General features: G+C 43.0%; 1 protein-coding gene across 1 annotated transcript in view; it reads left to right on the plus strand.

Moving 5' to 3' along the window:
- SH3BP5 (SH3 domain binding protein 5) overlaps positions 1-12,975 on the plus strand; it is a 51,748-nt gene that overhangs the window by 13,170 nt on the left and 25,603 nt on the right. The window lies entirely within an intron of this gene.

Here is a 12,975-nt window from a genome sequence, read left to right on the forward strand (position 1 = left end):
TGTACTGTCACCAGGACCTTACCTCCCTTGCCCCAACTACTACTTGATTATTGATAGGCCTGTGTGGCTGAGGCAGGGAAGGATGTGGTCTGCTGGCTGCAGGGAAAGCAAGAAAGCTTTTGAGATGTCAGGCAGCTTCTCACTTTCTCCTTAAAGTAGCTGAGATTTGAGTGTGTGCTAGCTTATGCAGTGCTTCTGCATAGTGTCTGTAATGGATTTTGCTGGTGCCTGAGGCTTTTTGTTTTCTCCCCAAGGGTAAGGCTGTTCCTGGGTGTTACTTTTGTTTTCTCTTGAGGCAAGGAGCGGCAGAAGTAGAGGAAGAGTTGCCTACTTCTGTGCTTGGCTGGAAGGATGTGTGGGGTAGCATCTGTGGCTGGGTAGCCAGGATGTGATTGTGCGCAAGGGGAGAGCGAGAGATGAAGTAGCACGTGTGAAATACATGGAAATTACAGAAGGATTTTGTTTGTAAAAATAGGTAGGGGATGAGGTTGAGGGATGAGAAAAGTAGTGTAGGTGTGTGCCAGAAGGCAGAAAGTAAACTCTCAAGGGAAGAGGAGAGAAGAGAATACATCCTCAGAACAAGGCACAGGAAAGGGAGGCAGGAATGCAAGCTTCATCACTTTGAAAGCTGATGAAGCAGGAATTGCGTTGATGGGATGTGGCACGCAGGATAGCGTGTGACCGTGTTGATCCTTTAAATTGCATGGCATTGTTTTGGAGCTGTCGTCTCAGGCAGTGGGGGTGATGTGTGGGAGTTATTAGGCTTAATCCTTCAGACTAGAAGTGGCATGGCAAATAGGTAAACTCTGCTTCAAAGCACAGTATCTGCTACTCATCTGTAACTGCTCTGAAACCAGTCCCTGTTCACAGGGCTGATGGTGTGTGCTAGAGATAAACCAGTAGTGAGCTAGAGAAAGAGGAAGATAGCAACAAAGGAAGATGAAGGAGCTGTTTATATTGTGTTAATTAGTATATGCAATTTAAAAAAAAAAAAAAAATCCCCCAAATCCCACCTCGAGTATGAACTTACACTTTTGTTACTATAAAGCGCTATGTAAGGCACAGAAGGCATAAGACTTAGAGTTACACTTGGAAAAGTCAATGGTAAAAACGCATATTCTGCAGTAGAAAAAAAAACAGGTGACTTTGAAAGTTCTAACAGCAGGCACTGAGAGCAGTGAACTTTGCCCTCTGTCCTGAAGCTGGCAGCACAGTATGTCCAGAAAATGGAATTTCTTATTCCTGTGTCTTTGCTGCCCTTGAAATCCATTCAGTTAAAGGTTCAAAGGTGTTTGCAAGAGCACTAAAAGAACCAAAACTACTTATGGTCCTTAAATTTGCAGAATCACTATTTTGGTGATTGGGGTTGTTAGAGAGAACCATGTTTTTCTCCCAGTCCATTCTGTGACTAGGTAGGTTTAAATGCTATTTATCCCAGATCTTCTAATTTGCTACACACTCAATTTTCTTTTAGTTCCTTGACTTGATAGCTGCTTTGTTTTTTTTTTTTTTTTAAGTAGGATTTCCCCTTCTAACTGTTCATTTCATTTTTTTTTTTTTTTCCCGTTTTGTGTTACGGAACAGAACTCTCTCTTTGTATCTGCTCAGCAGACAGAGCTGGAAGATGGTCTCTGGTTTTCCCTTTGGCTGTTTGTCTAATAAAATCTTGAAATAGGAAGTGTGAGTGCCAAGAGGAATATTAGTGTTGAAGAACAGTGAATCTATCTGGAAACCAGGAGACTGGAAAAATTGGTACCAGTCATCAGCAAAGCATCTGCCTAAAGAGTTTTTCTAGTCTTAATTTAGACTAGAAAAGTTCTGTTTAACTGGGAGCAAATTAAAGTGAGGGGAAGGGGTGGGTGGGTAGGGAAATAAGAATATTGATATGTTTAGGTGCCAGCTCGTATCTTTCTTTTATACTCTGATTTGTAAAATCGTAGAGGAATCATGAGAGTAGCTTGATAGTTTTCTGCTCAAATTTATAAAAACATTTAGCCTAGACTGTTTTCCACCTTCTGTCTTTACAGTTCTTTTAGAGCCATTAGGCTACCTCTGAAAACATAGGGACAAGGTTCTCGGTGGTTTCAACAGCTTTAATTAAACTAAATAAGGAAAAAATGCATGACTATGCTTGTAAGAGAAAGGGAAGTGTAAATTCTTGTTGTTCTCAGTAAAGGGAAGTAAACATATTGAAGTCTTCTGGGAATAAAGAACTGCATAATTAATGACATCTAGTTTGGCAGAAGTGCAGGAGTTGTCCAGAGTTGCTCCGATGTCAGTTGCGGGGTGAGTTGTCTGATGCAAGCTGTATTTAGTCATACTGAGGAGCTTGCTTTTGCTTGGCATGATCATAACTCTCTTCTGGAAATATTAGTTTCATCTGTTAAGATAAAAATCTGTTAAAATGGTATGGGGGCACTGATCTGGGGTCACAAAAACCCAGGTCCCCGAGTCAAGTACTTCCCTTGAGAAGCTTTAGGACCTTGAGCCCTTTTGTCTCCTCACCCTTGTCCCCATCTTGTGCAATTCTGTGTTGGCAGAAGGTGGTGAATTCAAGACAAATTAATTCTTCTGTGCAGGAGTCCTGTAGCATCTTGTTTGTGTAACATATGCCAAGAGAATTTCAGCTTGGCCTATGTCAGGATTAAATTTTGCTGTTACAGAACAATGGTCCCTTAGCGTTAGGATTTGAGTGCTTTGCCCTCTGAAGTGGTGGCACCAGGGAATCAAGATGCTGTCTATTGGCACCAAAGTAGTAAAATCTAGCTTTTGCTGAAGCTGAAATGAGAGCTGGCTACTATTCTTGCTCCTGCAGATTTCACGCAACTTCTGCCAAGACAACTTTGTTGTGATTCCTCATTTGGGTATATCAGTGAGCCTTCCATGTTGATTGCAGGGGTGCCTTACTGTTTTGGAGCATTTTGATCCAAATTGGTTGTATAATCAAATTTTAATGTATTTTTACTGTAAGAGCATTTTTGCATTTAGCGTATTCTCTTCTCATGTTGTTCTTTAACTTATGCCATAGTGCACATGTTCAAGGGAAGAACCTTGGCATGTAGGTGAGGATTGTGTATGTACACAAGCAATGACCTTCTTGATTCCTATAATCCAGAAGGTGGTCTAGGTTATAAATGTTGGGAAGATCAGTCTTCCCATGTCTGTATTATCTTTTTCTCCTCCCCGCCCCCTGCCCCAGTGATCAGCTTCCCTGGTTAACTAGTCGGAGAATTAGACTTCTGTTGCCCAAAGGCAATGGGGAAGAAGAGTGTAGTTGCCAGGAAACATTAATAATGTAAACAACAGTGTAGGTCTTGAGCCTCTGTGATAAGGAGTGGCTTAAGCCACTGTTGACTTAGCATTTTGCAGGGCTGGGGCTGGACAGAGCTTACGCAATTGTGTCTGAGCGGGTGATCGAGTTTGAGAAGTGTGTTACCTCCCCAGTGACAGGATGCTGCGCAAAAGCAAGCGTGGTCTGTTGCATAAATCACTGGACTGGTAGGAGCCGATTTCGTGCTGCTGCATGGCATAGAAAAGTTACTTAATCTCTCTCTTAGTTCCCATGTAAGATGGAGCTGTCAAGCTGTTGTGAAGCTGAGTTCATTAAGGGAAGTAAGAGCACTTTGGGGTCATTGGGCAAGAGGTGCCATTAAAACACTGTTATCCATACGTCATCACTTGTGAACCCAGGGACAAACTGAACAGAAGGACTTGCCTTTCTGCTTTGCTTCTGCTGGGGGGGGCGGGAATCTGGTAAAAATGTTTTCCCACCCACCTTCACAAAAAAAAAAACAAACCAAACAATCTATGCATTTGTAGTGACCCTAACCTGAATAAAAGCCCTGGGAGTGTTGGTTTTAATTAAGCTTTAGCTCCTATTACTGAGTGTTTTTTTTCCAGTGTGAGGAGTTATGTTTTAGTCCCCAGTACTGGCTCAGGTTGGGAACAGTGCGGATGCTTTGTTCAGCTTTAGTACTGAGCTTATTTGAGAGGGACATGGTTTTGCTTTGTGATATTCCCCTCACCCCGCCACCTCATTTAGCTTTTACAAAAGTGTGCCAGAAAACTTGCCTCAGGCAAAAATAGATGAAAGATCTATGCTAGGTCATATCTATATGCATCTCTCACAATTGTAGCGAGTGTTCGGAGAGCAGTATGTTGGAGGGTATGCATGTTCGGCTTCCTCTTGGGTCATTCTTCCTGGTTCAGCTTTACAACTAATTCTTCTTTTCATGTTATTGGCCTACTTTCTTAAGCACCACTCTTTTATCTCAAAAGGCTTGGAAAAGCAGGCTGGAATTGGTATGTACAATGGTTCTTTCCTGCTGAAGCCTAGGCATACCAGAGAGGAAATGCAGCTCGCAGACACGTAAACTATATTCAGCAAGGACAGCCAACCTGTCCATTCACTGCAACTTTTTATGTAGTAGAGCTCCTTCCTCTCACCTCACTAATAATCTTTCTCTCATGTAATATTTTATACTAGATTTCCACATCTGTTTGAAGAAACCAGGGTAAAGAATTACTAGGGGTGAGCTTTCAGATGTACAGGCCCTGGATCTCCATTCTGTCTGTCTTCACAAAACTTAGAGCCCTTACTCACTGACTATAGGTGAGAGGTAAGTGCATTTGAAAAGCCTTCTGAGGTACCTACATCTTCCTGAAATGCAGAGGGAGTTAAGATATCTCGTCTTGGGTTGTTTAGCCATTTGTAAGTTGTCAGGTGAGTCCTGCATCAAGTGGGTCAATGAATCTTATATCGAAAGTGAATCAGAATGGAAAGCAGCTGCTGTAATCTTGCAGAACAGGAACTGAGGAGGAGCTGAGCCACTTGGTGGTGAAGGTGGGAGGGGTGTAAGCAGATAAAAGCACACTTACCTTGTTGGAAGGCTCTTCCTCAGCAGATGACACTGATACCATTCTTTGGAGAAGTCAAGATCACAGTGCCTATAAATGAATGAAACTTTCCAGAGTGGCCATTGCATCTCAGTTTCTAGGTGTTCAGCTTGTGATGTCTGAAAGTAGTGTGGAAAGCTACAGATGGTAACTTTCTTAGCTCGGGAGACAGAAGCTTTTAAATTCGCATAACTTGGAATCACCCTTAAAAATTAATTAGGAACTGGAAACTATAATCTTGACAGTGTTGCTTCCTGCAGCACTCAAGTTTCCCATCCAGATTTGCTCAGTGAGTGAAAGCTAATTGGATCACAGCACCAGCTGGCTGGCTCTGCTGTGGACGGAAAGGCAGCATTGAGTGTGAGTGACAGCTCCTGGGTCCAGATACAGCAGATCCAGATCTTCCTCTCTGGTTCCTAGGCACTAGGTATATTGGTAGCTGTGTCATAAGGAATCTCCTTTTCGATCTTACTTTTATGAAGCTGAAGTCCTCATGCTCATGTTTAAGACAACAAGGAGTTAAGACTGATTGGTATTATCTGGTAAGCTTATCTTGGCAAAAAAGATGGAGGGAGAGGGAACTTGAGAAGCAAAAATTAAATGTCAGCAGGACTGTGACAGACTTGCATTCCTGTTTGGCAACTTGCCATGGAGCTAGTAAAAAGCAAAATTATTGGCACAGGAACAGTGGAGTGACCAGCTGACCTTGCCTGGCTGGAGGAGTGTTTCTGGTTAACTGTTTAAAAACCAAAAAACTATCTGGTGGATTCACATTGTCAAAGCAAGGATGCAGAAGCTTGAAAATTGACTTTGACAAACCTTCTACAAATCCTTCCAACCGTTTAAGAAAAATCCGAACACCCAGAACACTTGACTGCTTTCCATGGCTATAGTTCCATGGCTCAGTATGGACGTTGTTCCTCTGGCCGTTTGCAACAATCAAATCTAGGCTGGCAATATAGGTTTTGTTATTTGTGGTCTGCCTATGCTGATAGTTTGCCCTTTTAATTGAAGATGCTGTTTTGCAGCTGCCCTGATGGCTTCTGGGGAGCCTCACGGTAGTGTGAGGATAGAGGAGGTTTAGGAAGGTGGGGTGAATGGCGCAAGAAGCGGCTTGTTCCCCAGGTGTGTACATCAACCATACAGAAATGGCTGTGATTTGTTTTTAGATTACTTAGGCTGGTGGGGTGGAGAGGCCACTCAGAAGCAGAGGAGCAGCTCCCTTCCTGAACTGGAACTTAACTGTTAGTGGTTGAGAAACTTGCTGTGGATTGGAGGCTGAGGTGATGGCCTTGGTTAGCGCTGGGGCAGTCCAGTCGTGGGAGGGAGGGAGGCACGTGACACAAGCCTTGCCTAGGAAGAGATGGTTGGGGTGCTCTGAAGGGAAAGGAAACGTGGAAGTTGCCATGTGGGCAATCAGGGAGCCCAGCGCTGTAAAGAAATGGTAAGGAGATGAAATGTAGATAAGCCCTACAAGAAGTGGTGCCTGAAAAGATGAAGCATGGAGGCTGTGGGTTGTACCTGATGGCCTAAGAAGTTGTGTGTGTCCTTTTGCCATTTCTGCTCCCTGGGGACCTGCTCTAGGCCTGAAACCCTTCTTCCCACCAACTCTTTCATTCTTTTTGTTACGAAATACATCATTAAATCTTCGGAGAAACTGTGTCGATGTGACGTCAGTCGTCTTGTGAAATGTGGAACTTCCCATTTCTGTGATCCCGAGGGGCATTCTCAGTATATTTATCTCCCTTTCTGCATGGTATGTAGCTGGCTGTGGGGCCAGGCACCCATCTGAAGAGGAAATAAGCCAAGCAAGGGAATCTGACATCAGTAATTTTATTACTGAGGGTAAGGAGTCACTTCCTGAGCTTCCACCAGGGAATCCACTGAGTTTCCTAACTTTATTTCTAAAGCAGGATGCACTTTGGGTTAAGTAAAGAAAATGTTTTGCCACACTCAAAATTTGATGGAGTGCCTCTTGTGCTCTCTTGTTATGTTTGCACAATTGTGATTGATTTCCTGGGAGGAGTGTATGGAAGTCGCTACCCTGTGTTCAGTTACGTATGGCTCAGTGTTTCACTGCAGCCAGATGGAGCTTGTGTTCGGTGTGTTCAGTTTGCTCCACTGTAATGTTTGAAACCCGAAAACTGTATTTCAAGTCTTGCGTTATGGTTCTGTTGCATTTTTCTTCAGGTCAAAGTTGTGATGATTCCTAGGAAGCAGGGAGCTCAGGGAGACTTACTTGGGTCAGCCAGCTGGGTTTTGCCTGGCTGATTTATTAGTACTGTTATTTGAGGCCTTACAGTTTAAGTAAATAATTTTACATTTATGTTCTGGCTCTGTCATCTGATTAAGCAGTGTGATATTCGAGTGTCTCAAACTAGCTGCTGGGAAGATAACAGATGTTGCCTGGTCGGATTTGGAAAGTTACGTCAAAGATCTGATTTGTGAAGGAGAGCTCCTGAATGTGCCTGTCTCCCCATCAACCCTGCTAATGCAAGGATGATAGGTCATTGTGACTGGCAGGTTTCTACCCTCTTAATCCTGACCAGCTGGAAATCTGCCCCGTGACTGGGAATGCTAATGGCTGCTGCTTCACAGATGAATTGAAGAAAATCCTTACCTGATTCATATTTAGTGTTCTGTTACTTATATTTCCTGCAGACTAGGTAGCACCTGTAGCAAAACCATCTGCAAATACTATGTTCTTGGCACCTTTGGATAGTAGGAACTCATTTTTAGCCACTTGGCTGTTGAAATACCTGTGTTGATAAATTCTGTGCATGTATGTGCCCCTTCTAAAAGTTAGACCTCCTGTGTCTATCTGCGCTTTCTACGCCACAGTGAATGGGTCTCGTTATTTTGGGTTGGTATTTATATAGCTTACATTTTCATTTTATGTAACCACTATTCTGTTGATGGATGATTAGCTTGTATAACCTATTGATGCAAAATTTGTAATTGGTTTTCTCATAATTAGTGGAAGATATGTCTTGGAGGGCTCCATTATTTAGATTTGTTAGCTGCGCACTGAATTAGAGGTTCCTCCTTCTGCTTTTCTTTCCAGAAGTAGAAGAAAACACTGTTTTCATCTAAGTGTTTTGAAGAATTTATCTAGAAGAGATGAAAAAAATTACTCTTTTTTTTTTTTTTTTTTGGTGTGTGTGTGATGTCTCTTTCTCACAAAGCATCCATCAGTTCTTAGCTATTCTGGACGGCAGCAATTCAAAACTAGCTAGCTGTTCAACCTCCTCTCCAGTAACTGTCAACAATGCAGTGACCTAACTATTTTCCGTACCGTTCAAGATGTTTTTTTCTTGTTTTTTTTTCTGTTGTGAAATACTAGAAGTTTTGGGCAAGTGGGTCTGAAATATTAGAATACTGGGGTAAGTTGGTGTAGCAATGCCTTCTGTTCTTTGGAGTAACAAGAGGAGGGCTAGGGCAGTAGAGTTTGGGGTTTCTTTGTTAGATGTCAGCTGATTTGGGCAGAAAGAAGTGATACAGGTGACCTGGCTATTATGCAATGGCAGATGCTGGAACTGCCAGGAAGGTGTAAATGGTTATTCTAGAAGGATGTTGGGATGTGAAAATAGAGATGAATTCCTTTTTCCTCTGCTGTTGTCTGAAGATTTGATTAACGTCATTCTGCATCCTCTTCAATTTGGAAAAACCCAAAATACTTAGATTGTGGGTTCCTTTGCATAGCTGTAGCACTTTGCATAGCTATTGCCAAAAGGTAAATCTGTAGCATTTGAAAAAGTTATAATTTAAACGAAAGATTGCCTTACTTTGTCCTCTCTTACAGTTTCTCTTCCCAGTCTTTCCTGGCCACTAGTAAAGGCTATTTCAAGAGATTGTAAGCCACAGACAGGATCATCTGTTAAAAATGGTAGCTGGCATTTGAGCTGGGGTGACTTGAGGTCAGGGCGATATCCCGTGTACCTGTTTTGCGTGGTAATCGCTGAGGGATGGCTGCTGAAGGCAGTCTTGCAGCTTTGGAGAAGTTGTTCAGCCACCAATCTTTATTGTGTGCAGTGGTCTAAATAGGTAGGAGTTTATTATGAAATGATAAATGGTTATGCTAGGGGCTGCTGCCAAAACAAATCTGATATGGATGTTGGGTACTGCCTTCTGGGTGTGTTTTGTTATGACTTCTAGTAAACCAGTATGAATTTATGAGCTCTTGTCTGTTCTTGCTGGAAAAGATTATCTGAAGAGTCTTATTCCTTTGTAGCATGTGTGGGAATGGCTCTGTATTGACTCAGTTTCTGTAAGAAAAATCTCTCTTAATTGCAGCAAACTTGCAGTTCTACTGTTAGAGTATAAATTTCCATGCCAGGATGTGGAAGAAATGTCCATCTCTTTTCATCTGTGTCTGCTTCTGATATTTGGTTTTTTTCCCACTTGGTAAAGGGTGCTAATGGTTTGTTCTTAAAGGAGGGTTTTATTAGTGTGAAGTGGAATTGAGATTTTGTCTGTTTCTGCTGCTACCTAGACTTTTTCATTCAAGGAATGGAGTTAGCCCTTCATTTGTCCAGGACACCACCCGTAACTTTCTCCTTTAAGCCAAGCAGGCCTGTTATTCACACATGCAATGGACATATGTATAATTCCATGAGGAAAAATTCTGAAAGATCAACAGATTAATGATCTTGAACAGGTCACTTAGGAAAATGACTGTCTCAAAAGTAGCTGTGAGTGTGCTGTCAAAGAAGTACAAGGTCAACCTGGGCCTTTCTTCCAGAGCATGTCCCTGCTATTGAGGATGGGCGGCTGCTGGTGGGTCTGATGCTTTCTGCAAATGGGGAGAACGTGCCCGGAACAGCCAATTGCTCAGGTGAATCTCATACCTGTGCACCTCTTTGCTTATGTCTGTATCCATGAACCAGCCTGCCACTTCCTTGCCAACCCTCTGGAAACTTCTGCAAACAAACATTTGCTGTTTTGGTGGCAATTAGGTGAGATAACAGTCTGGTGTTTCTCCTGAACATATCTGTTGCATCTGTATGTGCTAAATGCTTATTATCCTGGATAATTAGCAAAATCCAATAAGGCAAGCTGTGTAAATCCTTTGGCCGGTATTTGTGGGAGTTCGTTCCTTGCTTCTATATTTGATTTCAGCAAAGAAGGCTGCTGCCAGGAGCAGATGAACATGCAGAGCCAGAAACCAGCTGTAAACCTTAGACTCACTGAGTCACCTCCAAAGCTCTGAGAATGCAGGTGCACATTTGAGGAAGGAGGGTTATCTTGATATTTCTCTCTTAGTAAGCTATTTTACCTTGGAGAGAAAAACTGGATGTGTTCTATGATCCCCTTTTTCCAGAAGGCAGTAGCATTATTCTATGATTATAATTTTGGCCATGAACAAGTGCACAGCGAACAAGCAGATGGCAGTGAGTGCCCGAGCAGGCTGTGTCTGGATGGCATGAGGATGAACAATTTGCCATATTCTGGTGCCATAGACTCGTTAATTAGTGTGAGTAGCTCCAAGCAGACCAGCATCTCACAACCACCTCATGAAAAATGAGGGAGGGCCAAAAGGGTTGGTGTAGTATATCCCATACAATCTCTGTGCCCAGATGAGGGTCGCCTCCCTACTCCTGTGAGGCAAGGAGGCAGGTCAGTTAAAAACAGCAAGGAGTCTGGTAGGCCTCAAATGACTGAGTGCACAGTGGTGATGACTGGGTCAGAGATTATATTCTTTGCCTTGTTTATTGAGATCCTAATGTACAGCCTAGATGGGAGCCACCAGAGAACAGAGAAGGACTGGCAGCTGATTGTTCAGTCCAGTCCAGGATTGGTCTTAACAGTGTTCAAAGAAATTGTACATTTAGATATTTTCTTTCTCATTTCCTTCCATAGCTCCTAAAGATATCTTTGAGGAGACTGACTGCCTATGTGCTAGTAACAGAAGTAGCTAATGAAGTGAGTTGCTGGTTGTGCCCTGAACTTTGTCTCTTGGAATATGGCTCGTGATCTGGTCTTAAGGGAGTTACACATACCGCCTAACTTGAGCACAGAGCTAGATGTCTCTCAGAACATGCTTTGTAGTCTACTCTGATTTACTGAGCCTTTTTATAGACTATATGTTTACCAGAAGATAAAACAGAGCCAGGAGGTCAGGTCAGTTCTTTAACAAGCTGTTAGAAGAGGAGTGGATGCATGGATGGGACCAAAAAAGCCAGCACAAGAACAAGACACCTAATCAAAAGCAGGGACTAAGGGACATCTGGTCATTGTATTCCGCAAGCATTTGATTAGTTATGCAGCAGGGAGGAAATGGTTTGTGTTCCAAAAAGCTCTAGCAAGGCTTATTTTCACCTTCTCCTCCCCTTTGCTCTCTCTACCCAAATAAAAATCTTCAAATCTGCTCTTGAAAAAGCAAACTTTAACCTGTCTGCAATTTTATAGCGTTTCAATAAACAGCTTAAAGAATACAAGGGTGTTTCAGACTCTTGAGAGACTGTATTTTCTGTCAGTAATGCAGACAATCATCACAGATTAACATATAGCTCACAAAAAGCCTCATAGGTCTGCCAAAATGAGATCACTCCTGAGGCTTTGGATTTTGTAAGTTGTTTATAAGCATCTGTACATGGCCTATAGCAAGAAGGGGTTTCTGGTTTTTACTGCCTCTCAGTTCTGGTTTGGCTTGTAGTTTTCAGTCTGTAGGGAGAGGGGAAAGGAAGGTCATGGTCCCTAAAAGCAAACAAAGCCCCCATCTCCCAGCTGCATCACTATCCTGATTATTCAAGAAAACAAACGCGTGGGTCTGAGACTCTAGGGCAAATTTTTTTTTTTTTTTTTTTTTTTTTTTTTTGCAACAATGTTCTTTGTTTTTTGAGAAACTGTAGGAAAAAAATGGTGGTATTTGATAGAAATGCTGGTTGTACAGGACCTCTGGAGGTCATCTGATCCAACCTCCTGCTCAAAGTAGGACATTACTCTTGAACTGAGGGGCCTGGATGTAGTATTCAGTACGCAACCTCACCAGCACTGAGTTGAGAGGAATGATAACTTCCCATGATTGGCCAGCAGTGGCCCTCTTGATGTAGCCTAGAACATGGTTTGCCTTACTTGCAACAGGAGTGCACCTTTTCAGCCTGACACCCCTTGTAACATGTGGGTCCTTTCTGTCAGGGCTGATCTTCCCATCTGTGCTGATCACAGGATTGTTCCACTCGAGGTGCAGGGTTCCACACGTTTCATCATTGAACCTTGTGAGGTTTTCTCTTGGCGCAGTCGAGTTTCACAAGGCCCATCTGGGTTGAGGTTCTGCCATTTGCCTTTTCAACCATCTCGTCTAATTTGGTATCATCTGCAGATATGCTGGGGGTGCAGCTGTGCTGGTATGGAGGTGGTTGAGCGTTATGGGCCCTTGTGTTGATGTCTGGGCTGCTCTTCTTGTTACTGGCTGCCAGCTGCATTGAAACAGGTTGAGGAAAACGAGCCAAAATAGCAGAACTCAGCAGCTAGTTACTGTGAATGCTGCAGTGAGCATTTAACTGCCTTCACCTTGTAGAATTCTGAATTATTGAACCTACTGCGGTGGTGGGCAAGACGCGTACGCCGTGGTCAAGGAGTGGTGATGCTGCTGTCCTCATCCCCGCTGGAAGCTTGTGCAGGATGCTGTGGTGCGGTCACCACAATCAGAATGATCCTCGAAGACAGGCAGTGCTACAGCCACGCTGGTGGGTGACTGATGGAGGGAAATTCTTGTTTTGAAACATGTTCCCTGTTGTACTTCGCACAGCAAATTAACCGTGGGATGTTGTTAAAAGAATGAGAGGGGGCCAGAATGGAAACAGCTGAAACTTGCTTCCTTCTGAAGAGTATGACTGGAACACAGTTAACCATTATCTATTTGATAGTAAGTAAGTATGTGTTTGCTGGTAGCAATTAAACTATTGTTTTAAAGATTACTGAGTGGGAGAGACATTGGTTTCACAGTAACAAATAAGTGTGTCTTTTAGAGCAATGGCCTTGGGCCAGCACGTAATGTGCCATGTTCTGAGCAGCAGCTGTGCATTCCCTTCACGCTGCAGCTTACAGTGGTTTTATAAACAGAGATTGTTCGTGTGT

This window comes from Chlamydotis macqueenii, chromosome 2 (assembly GCF_036417535.1).
Source record: "Chlamydotis macqueenii isolate bChlMac1 chromosome 2, bChlMac1.mat, whole genome shotgun sequence".
Taxonomy (NCBI): domain Eukaryota; kingdom Metazoa; phylum Chordata; class Aves; order Otidiformes; family Otididae; genus Chlamydotis; species Chlamydotis macqueenii.